This window comes from Macrotis lagotis, chromosome 1 (assembly GCF_037893015.1).
Source record: "Macrotis lagotis isolate mMagLag1 chromosome 1, bilby.v1.9.chrom.fasta, whole genome shotgun sequence".
Lineage (NCBI taxonomy): Eukaryota > Metazoa > Chordata > Mammalia > Peramelemorphia > Peramelidae > Macrotis > Macrotis lagotis.
The window spans coordinates 556859151-556878416 of record NC_133658.1 but is presented as its reverse complement, the minus strand read 5'-3'; the positions used below and the strand labels follow the sequence as shown (position 1 = coordinate 556878416).

The window sequence follows — 19266 nt, the reverse complement described above, 5'->3', positions numbered from 1 at the left end:
AGGTTACTTAATATTAAGGAACAAAGATGCTAATTTTCAGACATGTACCAAGATGAATCTATTGACCAACTTTTAGTGGAACATGTTCTTTGCATTTATTGATCCATCCTTATTCTCTCCCTCAAAATCAGTACCTTCTGGTAACAGGCTCATGCATATATGAGACAGTTGATTGGGACTAGAAGTCCAGCTTGTGACATTGGAATATAGTGAGGTTAACAGTGGCAAAATGGCCAAGAGGATAGAGAAGGTACCCTTGGACTCAGGAAGCTCTGGAATCAAATCCTGCCTGAAGCATATTGACTGTATGACCCTGGCCAAGTCACCCAACTTCCCTTTGCCCCCCAAGTCACTCCAGGCATCTCCAGTTGACCTGCTCTATGTCTTGCCCCTGGCCTCAGATGACCCCGGAGGAGAGAGTGAGGCTGATGACATTGTACAGCCATATCTTACTTAAATCCAATTCATTCACAAGGCAAGACATTACCCTTCTGATGTCATTGGTCCTCTTTTAAGAACAAAGAACTAACAACAATAAAGAGTATGAGTTGCAGAGTAGGTGCATATCTGCATTGCACAGAAGGAATTTCTTCACTGGGAATTCTCTATATCAATGAAATCATAATTCTGGTATTAAAAAAACAAAAACATTGCACATTCATCCCATGAACCCAGCAAGAGGCAAGGAATGTACATTAGAAAGGGATTCAGACCAAGTATGGTGGAAGGATAAGAGAAGCAGCCCTGGTCCTAGAAAGTCTGGTCTGGGATGCCAGATTGATTAAGCACAATTCATTTAACATTAGGCATGCCAATTTAACTTTTCATTATCTGTTTCCTTTTCTGTAAAATGAAATGGTAAAGTTAGGTAGTGCAGTGGATAGAGCACCAGACCTGGAGTTCAAATATATTCTTCTTATACAAAGTAACTATGTGATTCTGGGCAAGTCATTTAGCCCTGTTTGCCTCAGTTTCCTCATCTGTAAAATGAACTAGAGAAGGAAAGGGCAAACCACTCCAGTATCTTTGCCAAGGAAATTCCAAATGGAGTCACATGAGTCAGAACAACAATAAAATGTTATGAATAGTAATTGCACTTCTGAATATGGTACAATCATTCAAAAAGCATTTATTTAAACAGCATGTGCCAGACCCATTTGTCAGAGAGATAGCACAGCATGATGGATAGACAGTTGGCATGGAAGTCAGGAGAACATGGATTCAAGTCCTGCTTTTTGAACACAGGTATGACTTTTGGCAAATTGCTTAACCTGTCAATTGTCCAAGTAAATCTCTCACTATCTTTGCAGAGAATCTGCTGATCTTCATTGATAGAAGAAGTTTTGTTATTCTAGAACTCCATAGGATGATGATTCATTTCCTTTCTCTTATTTCCTATGTGTCACATCTTGTGCTGGGGATACAAATATAAAAAGTAGTCAGTCTTTAAGGAATTTATATGCTACTAATTGTGAGCATCAATTAAATAATATATGCAAAGCATATGTTACAATAAGAAAGAACAATTAGGAAGAAAAAGAACAAGAAGGAAAATTAAACTGCATCTAATAATGAGAAACTTTAGAGATTCTCCTACACCTCAGAATCCTCATTTTAAAACCATAGATAAGATCCACTGTACAAATACAGGGATGTCTTAGTGGCACCATATTGCCCAGAGAGTTCAAATTGCCTGAGTTCAAATCTGGCCTCAGATACTGACAAGTTATATGACTCTGAGCAAGTCATTTTACCCTTCTTATTTACCCTAATTATTTAGTCTTATTTACCCTTACTTCATTAAAATGAATTGAAGAAGGAAATGGCAAACCACTCTAGTATCTTTGCCAAGAAAACTCCAAATGGGGCATAAAAATCGGACATGACTCAACATTGCAATATAGAGTATTATAATTATTTGACTAAAAACTTTGCCTATTGATGTGTTGTTGGGAACCATTGTGTGCGCGTGCATTGTGAATTATCTTCACCTGGTGTCCTTGAACACCAGAATCATCTTACTAAGTGCCACAGGAGTGGGAGTGGATTAGAAACTGGAAAGGTATTTATTCACTGGTATTTTAGTGAATAAATGGAGCACTTGGAGATCTTGGTGGAGTACTTGTCTCCTTTGTCATCCTTGTCTCCTGCCCCTCCAATGCTCTCCTGGGGAGATTGAGGGAGTCCAGAACAGGGACTCTACAATGGGTAACATTGAAAGCCCTTTATAATCTGCCTCTAATCTGTCTTTTCAATATGATTACTCATTGCCTTCCTTTACCCACTCTATTTTCCAGCTATAGCAACCTACTTGAAATCACTGGTACATGATTTTATATCTCCCACATCCACAATTTTACACAGGCAAAATCCCTATTCCTGAAATGCGTTCTCTCCTCATCTCCACCTCTAAGATATCTGTAGTTCAGAGGATGAATGAGAGTTCTCATGGAGAGCAACACTATAATAAACTTCATTATTACTTGAAGGGAGAGCTGTTAACTGGGACAGTCTCTTTGTTGAGCTTCCATGGTCACAATGAGTGAGTGGGAGTGGTGCCTTATGCTCTGGTCAAAGAAGCCCCCCAGGGCTCAAACTTACATAGAGTTTTGGACAAAGAGCCAGTATCATAAAAATGGGAGACTACCTTGATATCTACAGAATCAGTAAAGTTAGAATGTTTTCTAAATTTCTTAATAGAGTGAGGAATGAGAGGCATGAACATAGGAAACTTAGCCCTGATTATACCAATTCCACAAGTCTGGGGGGCACAGGTGTGCTGATAAATATTTAACAACCAGGTTTCCAGAATTTCAATAACATACTTTTAAATTTAATCTGCATTAATAACATTTTTCTTGATCTCTTTCTTAAATCTAGAGTAGAAAATCAACAATCAGTAGATCAGGCCCTGATTTGTCATGCTGATTTCCAAAGTGTAAAGGCTCACCTTTAAAAATGTACTCTTGAGATCCAGTTTAAGTTGTATCAATTAAGTTGTATCAATTCTCTGGTGGTGGTGGAGGAAGAGTTAATGCCCAATCTCTGGCATTATGTCTTGGCATGATACATACATCCCCAGGTGCTGGGGCAGTACCAATTAAACTGGTTTTCATCAGTCAACACTGACTTAACTCTATTTAAGTCATAATTCTAATGTTGCCTTCTATGCAACATTTTTCTTGGTTCCCCCAATTGTTAGTAATTTCTCTCCAAAATTACTTTGCATCTGTATGTTTAGTATTTGTTTACCTGTGAACACATGATTTCTCACTAGTAGAATGTAAATACTTTAAAATAAGGACTGCATTGTTTTTCTCATATAATCTCAGTGACTAACACAATGTTTGGTAGGCAGAAGATAAGTATACTTAATAAATGCTTATTGAATTTAATTGATTGAACTGAACTGAACTGAATTGAATTGAAAATGAAAGAGATATAAAATGGGATAGAAGATTGAACTGATGGAGATATCATAACTTTCACCTGAAAATGGGAAGCACCTCAATCATTACAAGCAGCTTTCTAGATAAATATAGAAGCAGTTACCCTAATTTTCATGTATCATGCTTAAGAGGCCATGGCAATTTGTTGATGAGAAAATATTTTTCTGAAGTTGAATATGAAGGGTAAAAGTACTGGGCTGGGAATTAGGAGAACTGGGTTCTAATTTGCAACACCAAACAAGTCCTTTTAACCATTTGAAGTTTTTGTTATGTTTTTTGTAAATTAGAGATAATTCCACAAACCACATAAATATTGGGGCTTTTGGTGCTAAATAGAAGAAAAGGAACAGAGAGAGAGAAAAAAATTAAAACAAACATTTTCATTTTCTGTTGGATTTTAGAACTTAGTAATTGTTTAGTGTTTTGCATTATTTTTATTTCTTATTCATGTAATATGTTTCCCCTACTTAAACAATGGAACAAGTGAGGCACAGAGGTGATAGATAACTTTCCAAAGGAAAATTTTATAACAGAGCAAACATATTATTAACTTCCTGAAAAGTGTGCTCTTCCATTAGACAACTTTCCATAATTAATTTACAGAGTAAATTAATTCTTCCTTTGTGAATTAAGTTGTACATAAAAAACCAACTCAATTCACTGGAGCATTGAATTATCCTTTTTTTTTCTTTAGGTTTTTGCTAGGCAATGGGGTTAAGTGGCTTGCCCAAGGCCACACAGCTAGGTAATTATTAAGTGTCTGAGACCGAATTTGAACCCAGGTACTCCTGACTCCAGGGCCGGTGCTTTATCCACTGTGCCACCTAGCCGCCCCACCTAGCCACCCCACATTGAATTATCCTTAAGACAGCATTATGAAGTAGAAGGGGTGCTGGGACTGGAGTCAGATGACCTTAGTTCAGGTCCAAATTCTTCATTTTCCATTTGAGTGTCTTTGGACAAATCATCAGATAGCTTGGTGATGTACTGGGTATTGTGTCTTACTTGGACTCAGGAATATTTGAGTTCAAATTCTACCTCAAATATTCAGAGACCCTGGCATGTCATTTAATCTTTTTCACAGTCTCAGTTTCCTCATCTTTTCAATGGCACCTAATTCAAGGTTCTGAGCTGGCTCACTTCTCTTCTCCCTCTATACTACTGCTCTTGGTGATCACATCAACTCCCATGGTTTTTAATTATCATTTCTCTATTGATGATTCTCAAATCTACTTGTCTTGTCCCAACCTCTCTGCTGACCTCCAATCTCCATCTGTCTTTAAGACATCTCTAACTGGATGGTCAGTAACCACTTTAAATTCAAAATGTCCAAAAATGAAACTCATCTTCCCTTAACCCTTTCCTACCACTCCTCACCCTTTCCTCATTGTTATGGAGGAGAATATTCCTCCATTTCCTTCAGGCTTGCAATCTAGGAGTCATACCCAATAGCTAAGGTGTTGTCAAGTTGATGTCATCTTTGCACTATCTCCTGAATATTCCCTTTTCCCTCTAATACTGCCACCACTTTAGTGCAGGCCTTTATCATCTCACATTTTGATTATTGCAGTAGCCTAAAGGTGGGTCTGCCTAACTCAAGTCTTTCCCCACTCTAATCCATCCTCCATTCAGTTACCAAAGTGATTTTTCTAAAATGCAAGTCTGATCATGATTCCCTATTCAATAAATTTAATTGGTTTCCTATTGTCTTCAGGAGCAAAAATAAAATGCTCTGATGACATTCAAAATCCTTTATAGTCTATTCTCTCCTACCTTTCTAGTTTTTTATACCTTATTCTCCAACATGTACTCTTCCATCCAGTGACATTGGCCTCCTGGCTGTTTCAACAAACAAGATACCCTTATCTCTCATCTCCCAGCTGTATTGATCTTTTTTTGTACCACCAGCAAGGTCTATGGCCCTACTCATTCTCAGTTTGTATATGTTAATATTTTAGCATCTCAATGAATATGAATTGCTCTCTCCCAGTCTCATATATAGCTCTCTTTTTTTTCCCCCTCACAGTCATACAATTTTGAAGTTGGGATTCAACTCAATTCAATAAATATTTATTAAGTGATTATGGCCTCAAAGAGCTTATACTCTAATGGGAGAAGTCAACATACAGAAGGAAGCTGGGAAGCAGAGAGGTTGGAGAAGAAGGCAGGGGTTCCCAAGGTCCTGTGAGTTGAAACCAAGCAGAGTTGTAGATGGAAGTGGAGTGAACTGAAAATCCAATGTCTGACCTCTTTGAAGGAAGTCATTGGGAGGAGTTTTGAATTCCAGTCTCCAGTCCACCAACCCGAAGGAAGAGGAGAGGAAACATTGTTCTTCATTTTTTCTGAAGAGGAGCAGTGACATCACAGGTCAATGTCTTTATGTTCTGTATTGGATTTAAGTGCAATTACCCAAAGTCATCAACTTCACTCTTTCTTCCTGAGCCAGTAGCAGTATAAAAGTCAAAATGACTGGTGATGGCCTAGATGCAGAGGATGACCTTGGCTTTGATGCCTACCAGTTCTTGCTTTAGCCACTTTCAAAGTCTTTGGAACAAGTTGTTCTCATATGCTCATCCCCTGGGGAGAGTCTTCACATGCTTGGGGTAGATAGCCTCCTAACTCACCAGTGAGTTTGAGATCAGTTGTTTACCCTCAACCTGGTTTAGCCCATTTGCCTAACAGGTTTCCTGAGGTGTGGCTGCTATGCCTGCTGCATTTCCATGGAACCACAGGTGAAAGGTGGATACAAAAATGAATGATCAGCCTTGAAAAGGACTTGGCAAGCCTTTATATCAGAGGTACTAGTCATCCTGAACATCCATTACAGGGAGGTAGGAAGGTGTCTTGAGTTTCTAAAGCTGAGTTATCAACACAGTGATGAGATAAGAAACATCCTGGGGAGGGACTTTGGCAGCCTATTCAGGACAATCCACACTTGAAATGGAATTCCCAATACTGCATAACTAAAAAATGATCATCCACAGTCTTTTCCAATAAAAGAGAATTCATGACTTCCTGAAGTAGATAATTTTTATGGATAGTTCTCATTAATAGGAAAATGTAATAAGTTTATCAAGAATAAATTTGCCTCTTTACAACCTCCACCCACTGCTATTAGTTCTGCTCTCCAACCAGGTATCAAACAGGGGAAATATAATTCTTCCTCATGTCAGCCCTTCAAATATTTGGCAACGACTCAAGCTTCCCCTAGATCTGTTCTTTTCCAGACTAAACATCCCTCATTCATTCAAATGACATGAATCAAAGTTCTTCACCATGCTTTTTGCTTTCCTCTGAATGTTCACAAGTTTATTAATATCTTTCTTCTACTTTGGCTGACAAAGCTGTATATAATATTCCAAATGTGAACTTCTGTCCAAGATAGTTCCTTAAATAGGAGTCAGATCACTTAATTCTCATATACCTATTCCAGAAAAATTGGGAACTTCACATTAGATTTTGTAATCATCAATATATCCAATGAGAAACATTTACAGGGTGTGGTTCCCCTCTGTGATCTGGAAAATCTGCATAAAATGTTTTGGCTCTCCCTTTGTATCAGAGAAAAGTCTGAATTATTAAAGTATTAAAAGATAAAATATGCTTATATTGTACAACACTGTACATATATTTTATGAATTTTTGAGTTTCTAAACTTTTTCTATGTGGTCTGCTGACCTTCATATGTCTTCTGCAGCTTCTGCAAAACTCCCCAAAAATTCCTATTTAATTTCTTATGTTGATCCACAATATATTGAAACTGCAATGGGAAAAGTTGCAATGTGGAAGGGATAACTATAATACTTTATTCTATCCCAGAATTACACAAGAGATGAATCAAAAGTTCTAACTCAACAAAAAAGAGAGTCATGAACAAAGTCAGCACCAGACTAGAGTAGTCTTCTGACACTACTTACCATAGTTGGAGCAAATGAACTTTTGGCCTTCAAAGTTCTGGATCCAAAAAGAGCAGTGAGAACCCCCGAGAGAAAAAACCAGAATAATCCAAAAGTAGAGATCTTAGGACTCTGACAAGTACAATGGGACAGCACTTAGACCTATACATCCCAGACCTAGGAACTCTGAGGTCCCTAATACTCTTCCCTGAGATATCAGAGAGTACTTTAAAAATTCAGTGCTTGTGAACCTCACAAATACAGAGTAGTCTAATCCCTGTAGTTGGAGATAAGTATGAGCCCAGGAAATTAAGCAAAGCTGACAACTCTACCCAAAGTGTAACAGTTGGTAGAGGTTGGCTTTTGTATACTGCCCCAATTTAAGACTTGAAGTCAGAGAAATAAGCAAATAAAAGAAATTACCAAGCCATATCAATGTTTTTTTATAGTTTTAGAGAGGCCCAAAGGAATGTATGATAAACTTTGCAAGCAGAGACTCAAAGGGAAAAAAAATAGATTTTCCTAAAGGACTCTATGAATACCTACAAGAAAAGAAGCGGTTTTTTGAAAAACTTGACAAAAGAAGTAGATAGAATAAATATCTTAGAAGAGAAAGTGGCAAATATCATCAAAGCAAGAGATTCCCTCAAAGCTAGCACAGGACAAGATGTCAGAGTAAAAAAAAAAACAACTTCAATTAGAAAATTTTCTCAGATATGTTAGAACTAGAGAGCAAAGTTAAGCTAGAAAGAATCCATTGATCACCTCCTAAAAGTAATCCCTAAAGGAGAAGTCTCAGGAATTTCATAGCCAAAATTCAAAGCTCTTATTTCGAAGAAAAATTCTACAAATATCCAGAAAAAAGCAGTTCACGTAGTAAGAAAACATAACTAGTATTATACAAGACTTAGCAGCTTCTAGTAAAAATGAGAGAAAATTTTCTTTGCAAAGTTCAGTACTACTCTACATGGCAAAAACTGAACCCTTAATGCAATAGATGATTTTTATCTTTTTTTTGATGAAAATACTAAAGTTGGATAAGGACTTTTAAATATGAACATGATTCCATGGAAACAGTAAATTTTTTTTAACAGAAGTAGTTGAATGATTTCTGAATGTTTCTTATGGGGAAGAAGAAAGAAGTGTAGTCTTGAAATTATTGATGGAGTTAAATAAGAAATTAGTAGCCTGGGGATGGATTTGCTCTGTTCTGAGGATTGAAGGTGGAAAGACAAGGAATTCACTAGAGTAGATAGGCAGAAAGGAGCGCAGTTTGATATTTCTCAAAACTGGGAAGCATAAAAGAGTAAACAAGTAGAAAAAAAGGGGTTGTAAGGAGCATTTATTAGATAACCCTCTTTTTTTAAAATAAACTGAAATAGATAAAGGAGAGTTGAATCTACACAGTTTGATGTTTGCTTGAGAAAAACTTCATATTCAGTAAGGAAGCAAATGGGACTGAGGAGTTAGATTAAAATTGAAGATAATATAAGGAAGGTAATAGCTATGAGCAACATTTTATTTAAAGGTAGAGAGCTTACATGGAGAAAATAAAGAAATTCAGAGAGCTATATAATGACATTTATTGTTTTTTAGACAATAAAAGAATGGTTAGATTAATTATGTCCATGAATGTTAATGGATTGTTATTACATCTTTATTAGTATTCAAAGAGATTATTTCAGATAACCTGTATAGTCTGAACTAAAGCAAAATGAAGTAATCAGAACCAGGTTTATACAAAAACAATAACAATTTAGAGACAAACAATTGAGAAGGTCGTTAGATCAATGCAATGAGTAACCATGTAGAGGACCTATGATGAAGTATGCTATCCTTGGCAGAAGTGATGGATATAAGGTACTGGAAAAGGCATACATCCTTGGACATGGCTTGTGTACTTTGTGGATTTGTTTTGTTTTACTATACCTATTAGTTAAGCCTTCCTTCCTTCCTTCCTTCCTTCCTTCCTTCCTTCCTTCCTTCCTTCCTTCCTTCCTTCCTTCCCTCCCTTCCCTCCCTTCCCTTTCTTCCTTCCTTTCTCCTTCCCTTTTCTTTCTTTCTTTCTTTCTTTCTTTCTTTCTTTCTTTCTTTCTTTCTTTCTTTCTTTCTTTCTTCCTTCCTTCCTTTCTTTCTTTCTTTTTTCTTTCTTCCTTCCTTCCTTCCTTTCTTTCTTTCTTTCTTTCTTTCTTTCTTTCTTTCTTTCTTTCTTTCTTTCTTTCTTTCTTTCTTCCTTCCTTCCTTCCTTCCTTCCTTCCTTCCTTCCTTCCTTCCTTCCTTCCTTCCTTTCTCTCTCTCTCTCTCTCTCTCTCTCTCTCTCTCTCTCTCTTTCTTTCTTTCCTTCTTTCCTTCTTTTCTTCCTTTCACCTGTATTTGACTGTATGTGTAACTGCTATTTTCAGGTTAAATTTTTTAAAATAAATTTTAAAAAAATTTCTAAAATGATTTGACTGTGGCAGAGTAGAGAAAGATGATGGGAAGTCTTTGTTTCTTGAAGCTATCAACCAAACTGATCAAGTATTTATTAAGACCCTACTATGTGCCAAGATAGCAAGGATACCAAGAGAAAAGTGAAACAGTTCCTCCTCTCTGGAAGTTTACATTCCCTAAGGAAAACTAGTAACTCTTTTAACATAGCCAAGATTATTACTTTATCTGTTTTGACTGCTGCATCACACTGCTGACTTATACAAGGCTTTCACCACATTGATGTCTACACATTGCTGTCAGACAAACTGCTGCTTTTCTATACTTCCCCATCTTATGCTTATGAAGTTGACTTTTTTGAACCCTAATATAAGACCTTATTCCTATTCAGTTTCACCTTATTAGGTTCCACCTAATGCTTTGACCCAGAAGTATCAAACATACAGCCCACTGGGCAGCATATGGTCCACAATACTCCCTTGTAACCTCAGAAACCATTTTAAAACATCATATAAAAATGTGCTTGAATTAAAATTCAAAATAAATAAAAATACAATAAAGCATTATATAATGTTGTGATGTTTTTCTAAGTTAATAAGAGACCTGTAGGGATCTTCACTTATAGGTTTTGTGGTTCCATTTAAGATCTTAATTTGTCATCTAGTATGTTAGCTACTCACTCCAGAACTGGGGTCAGTTGCAAATTTTACAAGAGTGCTATCTATATCTTTATCTAAGAAAAGAAACTGCTAAACAGCACAGGGCCAAACACCTAGTCTTGGCTTATTCTACTAGAGTCTTCCTGCCAAGTTGACATCAAACCATTAAAAAATCACTTTGAATCTGGCCATTCAATTAATTCTATATCCATCAAATTGAGTTCTCATCTAGCCATATCTGTCCATCACTTCTACAGGAAAAACATGAGATATTTTATCAAATGCTTTTAGAAATCCTAAGAAAGTTATATCTACAGCACTTCTTGGAACTAGAAATTTATCAGTCCTGCCAGAAAAGGAAATAAGATTAGTCTGACATGATCCATTCTTGATGAAATCATACTGATTCTTTGGAGTCAATGGTTTTTTCCTAGTTGGTTCATTAACCATCATTTTTATGACATACCATAGAATATTATGAGGAATCCAGGTCTTTAGGGCACAGACTCTATTTTTTCCCCTTTTTTGGTGAAGATTTGCTTTTATTCAGTCCTGTGGTATCTCTCTTCCATTTTTATGTTCTTCAAAATTTCAGTCACCATGGACCAACAATCACAGTCACAATTTCTTTTCAAACTTAAGGATATAGTTCCTCTGGGCCAGGTAACTTGAATAAATCATAAATTATTTCCTTTTTATTTTGGGCATCAACTCTGTTAATCATTTATGTTCAGTTCTTTTCTTTCCATGATAAGTCTCCTTGACAGAAAAAAATAAGCAAAGAATTAAATATATCTTCTCTAAATTAATTATCATTCACCCCTACATCTTGAAAAGTTGTCCAGCACCCTCTTTGATCTTCCTGCTCTCTCCAGTTTGGCTTAAATTTTAGGGGGCTGTCCATCATTCTTAATTTGTTCTAAGTTTTAGAATGCCAAAATGCTATTATTACAAAACAGTGCCACACTCTTGCATTCCTTTACTCTTACTTTTTCTCCCTACCCCCATTCTCATCTTCTATGGAATCTCATTTTAAGGTCTAAATTTGGTGAGTCATCAGCACATCATCATTCTCTTCACAACTCCTATTTTTTCCTTCTTCTTTATAATTGTTTATCCTTGAGATCAAAAGTCCAAAATTTAATATATTATCTATCCCCCCTCAACCCTTTCTTCTTCCAAACTTCCCTATTACTATTAAGGATACTATCAAAGGATACTATCAACCTCCCATTTATCCAGGCTCATATTCTGTGTTATCCTTAACTACTCTCTCTCTCTCTCTCTCTCTCTCTCTCTCTCTCTCTCTCTCACACACACACACACACACACACACACACACACACACACACACATCCTACATCCAATCTGTTGCCAGAGTCTGTGTATTTTACCTTCACAAGCATCTTACAAATCCCCTTCTCTCCTCTAACACTGCTGCCATCCTAGGGCAGTCCCTCACTTCATGCTTGGATTACTGTCTAGCCTATTGATCTATCTTCCTACCACAAATCTCTCCCCACTACACTTCATCCTCTATTCAGCTGTCATAATGATGTTCCTAAAATGCAGGTCTGGCTATGTCAAGCCCCTACTCAATAAACTCTAGTGGCTCCTTATTACCCCTGCAATCAAATATGAAATCCTCTGATATTTCAATCCTTTATATGTTCCTTCCTACTTTGACAGTCTTTTTACATCTTATACTTACCCCTCATGTTCTCTACAATCCCATGACACTGACCCCTTTACAGTTTCTTAAATAAGACAACCCCATCTCCCCACTAAAGGAATTTTCACTGGCTATTTTATTTCCCATGCTTGGATGCCTCTCCTCTTCAACTTTCACCTCCTTGTGATCCTCTGGCTTCCTTCAAGACCTAGCTAAAGTCTCATCTTTTAGAGAGAATTTTTTTTCCTGCCCTCCTCCTTAATTATAGTACATTCCTTGTACTTATATCACTATCATTTAGCAAAGTGTTTCACACATAATAGGTATTTAATAAATTTTTATTGACTGGTTGATCAGAATTTTATTCTTGAGAGTTGGTTGTTCCTCCTTAAATAATTTCCTTTGTAGTACTTAATCTACCTAAACTTTATCCAACTAAAAATCCAAGTTGCATGTCAGACTATTCCTGGTTTGTCTCTCCTCTTTCAAAGACTCTAGGAGGGAGCAATCACTTCCCCCAAAGCTTCCCTGTTAGCAAGAATCATACAGAATAGAATTTCCTTCCATTCTTGAAACTTTAAAAACAATGTTTTTCTCAGAACAGAATAACACACAAAAAAGATAATTCTATATGAAACTGAATCTCCATTTCCTATCACTTGGGTTTTACATATTACTTTGAAAATCGCCCTGATTGTCTTTACTCCCTTATGAACTTCCTGTTGTTATTTTTAAAAAGGTATAATGACTTTTTTGGCATCATATTGTTAATCCTAATCCCTCCCCCATGACTCTTTTCCCTCCATTAATTATTATTAAAGCATTTTAAGAAGTCATTAGCTCTTGTCCTGTCCATTTAGCATTCCTCTGTGATAGGTTTGTGACCTTTTTTTCCAAACTTCTCATCTGTTTCTCTCTGCAGATATTCTATATTATACTCTGAAGATAAAATGCTTTAATTTATCAAATCTATTGAGTTCTTTTCAAATGTCCTCCATCACACTTCTTTTGATACTTCGATTTCTTCACATGAAAAATATTATACACATACATAATTACATATATACATACATATATATAGTTATTTGTACTTCATTCTCAAAGAAGAACATGACATCAGGGAAGTAATAACATGATGTGCAAGTAAGTTGGATTGAGGGTGTGTGTGTGTGTGTGTGTATGTAAATTCATCTGGGTTCACTGGCCAGATATGGATCAGGATGACTGGAGATAGCCCTGATTTTTTAAATTTAGGTATTTTCCAGGTAGTATGGGCATATAATCACAACCACATGATATGTAAATGTATGCATGTACATATGCATATATATATATATATATATATATATTTAATATACGAAACTATGTAGGGATGCCCTGGTAAATACTAACAGCTGACTGTCTAAGGAAAAACAAAAACATAGTTTTAAATTGAAACTTCAGGAGCAGTTGGTGGTACAGCAGATGGGGCACTGGCCCTGGAGTCAAGAGGACCTGAGTTCAAATCCAGCCTCAGACATTTAATACTTGCTTAGCTGTGTGAATTTGGGCAAGTCACTTTCCTCCATTGTCTTGCAAAAATCCAAAAAAAAAACCCAATTAAACTGCATCATTTACATTTTTCTTCTTTATTTTCTTAACTCTAGACAATCAAAACAACAAATCAATTTATTTGTCAATTCCTGAAGTATAAATGCTCACTATGAAATTTTATAATCTGCTTTTATAAGCAAATTTGAGCTGGCTTTAGTACACATCTGATTCTACTCAAGCCTCTACTCTTTTTCTAAATAAAGCAAATACATCCAGAATCATATTCCAACCATTGATTTCTTTGTATCAAATCTCAGTGATATCTATGAGATCTAGTTTGTCTCCATTTATTAGAGACTCTAGTTATTCCTATTTGCTTTTCTTAGCTTTGGGCATTTGTGTATAAACATTTGGGATCACAGATTTTTGTGCTGGATTTTGGCTTTTAAGAAATTTTGCTTGTCTGATGTACTTTGTAATAGCTACTCTTGGTAATTTCTAGCTTGATGGATCCAATAAGCAGTTTTCTTATTCTCTTCTCTTTTATTTTAAATTCCTTTTGATTAAATTTATAAGACAAAAAAGGCAAAAATTTTCTTAACAATCCTAATTAGGTGCACTCCATTCCTGGCCAGGAGTCTGTCATTCCTACATTTTAAACTGTGGTTCAGAAATCCCAATTTCAGACCCCATCGTTTTAGCAAGTTCAAGTCTCAAATCTATTTTTTCTTTATCCTTCACCTTCAGTGGATATCAGTAAAGAAAACATCTTTTATGATCCTATACTTTTCAATGTGTTGACTAAGGGTTTGTAATTTTGGAAATGCTTTCTAGGTTCTTTCTGGCAGGATCATTTCTACCCACATGAATTACAAGAAATGTGTAATAGTTATATGCTTTGACAAACCTTGGATGCATGCCCTGGGAAGATAACACACCTCTTTATTGTTGTTATCAAGTCAACAAGTAGCTGCTTCTAGATCCCCAAGCAGGGATAAATCATCACCTTTCTTCTCCTCTTCCCCTGTTACTAGATGGCCTTTCATAAGCCACTTTCTGTGGTTCTACTTTTTCATTCCTTGCAGGACAAGCAGCTGCTTCCTTCTCAGATCATTCGACTCCCACTTCTTCGGAAAGATTCTCACATTTATTTTAGCATTCCAGTTCTACAATTGTCTTTTCCCTTATTTTCTTACTTTTCTGAAATTCTTCCATTCTTCCATCTCCTGACAGAAGTTGTTTTCCCTTTGACAGTTTAATACTTCAGGTCTTTTTTTCTCCACTGAAGCTTTGCTTTTTTGACGTTGTTGTTGCTATTTGTTTACCTTAGAACACTTCCTTATCTCTAATAAGCAGAGGTATGGAGAAGCATTCCTCAAACTTCCTCAGTTTCTAAGATGGAACATAGACAAAAATCATTTGGTTAACATTCTCGCAGCCTCCCCGCCCCCCCCCATCCCAGAATCTAACAAAGTGGCAGAAATATAAGATCACAGTATCATAGTATTCTAAGTTGGAAGGGACCTTAGCCATCATTAAATTCTATCCCTTTATTTCATAGTTGAAGCAACTAGGACCCAGAGAAGTGAGTGATTTGCTTATGGTCACAGAAATTGTAATAGAACTAGGGTTTAAAAACATGTCTCGGGCGGCTAGGTGGCATAGTGGATAAAGCACTGGCTTTGGAGTCAGGAGTACCTGGGTTCAAATCCGGTCTCAGACACACTTAATAATTATCTAGCTGTGTGGCCTTTGGGCAAGCCACTTACCCCCATTTGCCTTGAAAAAAACCTAAAAAAAAATAAAAATAAAAACATGTTTCCTGTCTCCACATCCAGAATTCTCTACAAATATTCCATGATGCCATGACATGTGTGTAATTAATACTTGTTGAATTGGGTTGAATTTTTTTGGGCAAAAAACATTGTGGAACCAGAGGCGGGTATGCAGACACAGTTGGGGCTGGGTTACATACAGACTGTCGTCAAATCTCTGACACTAATAACATCCTTATGCTTCTCATTTCAGTTTGCCAGAATGAGTGATCACAAAAAGTCTTTACAGTCAAGGAAATGTGCCCCCTAATCTTTGATCTTTCTGCTCAGGTGAACAGCAGAATGATGAAAATGAGGCAGATTGTGAAGTGGTGAGTTCAAAAATGAGACTATGAAGGAGGGGAGCAGAAAATGTCGACCTGTCTTCAGTGAAATATGTAAAAAAAGAACATAAACATTTTAGAACTTTGTGCAAGCCCAAAGTATAATAAGATAGCACCATAGTTCTGAGCAAATAGAAAGGGAATGCTTGCCCCCAAGTATCTACTTTGATAATATAACATAGCTGAGGAAAGGTTTATTTATAGAAATATATAGCCACCTGCAATCCAAAGCTAGAGAAATATTGCTCCTAAAAGTTCTGGTATCTGTTTCTGACTACTACAACTTGACAATACTCTCCCAAAGATGATGCAAATAAGATAAACTGAAGATTTTTACCAAAAAAAAAAATGCTGAGAATTGTGCTGTATATTTATATAAACACACATATGTATGCACACATGTGCATTTTCATGTATATATATATATATATATATTTGTGGATATTATGTGTATAGTCATATCCCTCTATTGAATATTTCAAATTTATTTTCTATAGAACTTGTTTGTACATAGTTGTTTATATTTTGTCTCCCTCATAGTCTGTGAGCTCTTTTGAGAGCAGGGGCTGTCCTTTGCCTTGGGATCCTAGGACTTAGGGATGGACCACCTAGTTGCCCCTTGGAATCATAGGACCTCTATCTAAATCCTGGGTTTTTTCCTACCTACTACTTGAATATCCTTGGACAAATCATTTAATCTCTTTAAACCTCAGTGTCTCATGAATAAAAGAAGGAGTTAGGGGTGGACTAGAAAGCCTCAACTATGTCTTCCAAGTCTACATCTTTGATCCCATTCTACATCCTGAGGTCTGTGAAACAGTTTTCAGAAATTAGTTTCATAACTAAATTTCAATACAATTAGCTTCCTTTATAATTATATATATATATATATATATATATATTTACTTTATACATTTAAAAACATTACTCTTTGAAGAAGTCTACAGGTTTAACAGCACTGCCCCCCCCCCCCCCCAAAAAAAAAACCAGAAGCAGCTGCAACAGCAGGGCTCATTCCTCAGGTACAAAATAAGGTCTCATTTACAGCCTCTAAACCAACCTGCGGGTCAGGAATCCAAGACAAAAACGGGAGGCTACAATTCTACTAATTTGAGCCAGCAGAGTTTCCTTCTTGTTCTTTAGTCATATTCAACTCTTCATGACCCCATTTGAAGTTTTCTTGACAAAGATACTCGAGTGATTTGTCATTTCCTTCTCCAGCTCTTTTTACAGATGAAGAAACCAAGACAAAGCTAAATAACTTGCTCAAGGGTCACACAGCTATAAGTATCTGAGATGAAATTTGAACTCAAGGAGATGAGTCTTCCTGGGTCCAGGTTCCACACTCAATCCACTGCACCACCTAGAACCAACAGAGCTTTTTAACTATGTGACTATGATTAAATCCAGCGGCAGTTTACTTTTGTTCAGACTCAAACCCATAGCTGGAACTTGCAGAGCTTAGGTTAGGGGGCAGAGCAATCAGACTTTGCCCTGGATCACAGCATTAAAAGCTTGGAGATCCTCAGCCTGAATTGTTCCTGAGACCTCAGAATAATCCACATTCAATATACCCAAGAAAGAGATGAAAGGACTTTCCCTCTGGAAGTGCAATAGAGCTCAACTACAAAATCAGATCCAAAGTCAGGTAACAAGCTGGAAGACTGAGCAAACCATACGAGACTATCACTATAAAAAGTATCTGTATGGTAGTAAGGAAACTCAAGGTACAGATCCAGAAAAAGAGAATGACTTCAAATAATTGCAAGCAAAACCTAATAGAAAACCATAACCCGAGTAGAAATTCAATTTGAATTCTGAAGAGATAGATCAAAAGTTTTAAAAAAAAGAATTTAAACTATTTTTATCAATGAAATAACAATGCTTGAGGAGAAAAATGGAAAGATATTAAGCCATAAAAGAAAGAATAGGAAAGGAAATTAAGAGGTATAAAACCTTGCCCAAGTAATAAACTCCCTGAAAATTAATATGGACCAAATAGAAGCCAATGGCTCTATGAAACAATAAGAAATCTTAAAATCCAAAGATCCAAAAATAGTTTTAAAAAATCTAAGATATTTTATAGCCCAAACAGCACTCCTGGAAAGTAGTTAAAAGAGAAAAAATTAAATATCCAAAAAAACCCCACCCCCAAACCCTAAACTTTCTAAACATTCTATTTCATGAAATAGAATCTTAAGAGAAATCTTAAGAGAAAACTTCCAGGATCTTTTAGAATCAGAAAGCAAAGTGGAAATACAAAGAATCCACTGGTCACTTTCTAAAAGAAACTCCAAAATGAAAATGAATATGATAACCAAAACAGAGCTCCAAGTTAAAGAAAAAAAGTACTGTAAGTATTCAGAAAATAAGAATTCAATTATCAAGAACTTTATCAGGATCACCCACATGATTTAGTAGCCACCACTATTAAAGAACTAAGTACTAGGAATACAATATTCCTGAAGGCAAAGAATAGCAACTTATAATCAAGAATAACTTATCCCACAAATCTAAGTAGAATACTACAAAGGAAAAACTAGATTCTTAATGAAATAGAGGACTTTCAAACATTCCTAATGAAAAAATCAGAACTCTGGAGAAAATAGAAATTCAAATATGAGAGTGAAGAGTAACATAATGAACAATAAAAAGGGACTAAACAAATATATTCTGCTTACATTTAAATATGAGGAGGTGATATATGGCCCCTCTGATTTGCATCATCATCCTATGTCATAGAACAAATCTGATTAGATGAGACTGAAGAGTAGTTTTGCTATATCTTGATTGATTTTAAGGAAAGAAGAAAAATCAGGGGAAAGGAATTCTCTGGAAGAGTTGGAGAAGGGAAAGAAATGTTAGGGAAAATTATCTCATATAATCTGCATATGTCAGGAGACATCTAGTTAAAGGAAGGAAGAATATAAACATGCATATACACATATAGAGTTGGGAACAGAAATACAAGAAAAACAAGCTCTAAAAATTAAAAAATATTTAGAACTTATTTTGGGGTGACAAAAATTGAGAATCTGAGGGGTGCCCATAAATTGAGGAACAAGTTCTATTATATGAATGTGTTGTACTATATATTATTGTTCAATTTTTAAAAACATTATGGCCATTTTAGAGAATCCTGAGAAAATCTATATAAACAGAGTGAAGCAAACAGAACCAGCAAAAAACTTATATAATGACAACATAGTAAAGGCAAACAACTTTGAAATTATTAGAAACTCTTATTAGTATAATGGTCAACCATGTTTTCAGAGAACTAACAATGACGTATGCTACTAGTCTCCTAATAGAAAGGTAAAAGAATCAAGATGCAGAACGAGACAAAGTTTTTTGGATATAGCCAATGTGGAAATTTGCTTTGATTGGCCATTCATATTTTAAGGAGTTTTGCTTTCAGTTGGAGGTATAGGGGTCTATATGGGAGCATAAGAAGGTAGATTTTTGCTGATTA

The 19266-nt window shown here is 36.0% G+C and overlaps 1 long non-coding RNA gene across 2 annotated transcripts in view; it reads left to right on the top strand.

Moving 5' to 3' along the window:
• The window catches only part of LOC141521308 (uncharacterized), a 129472-nt gene that overhangs the window by 33002 nt on the left and 77204 nt on the right, over positions 1–19266 (top strand). The gene's annotated exons all lie outside the window — the stretch shown is intronic.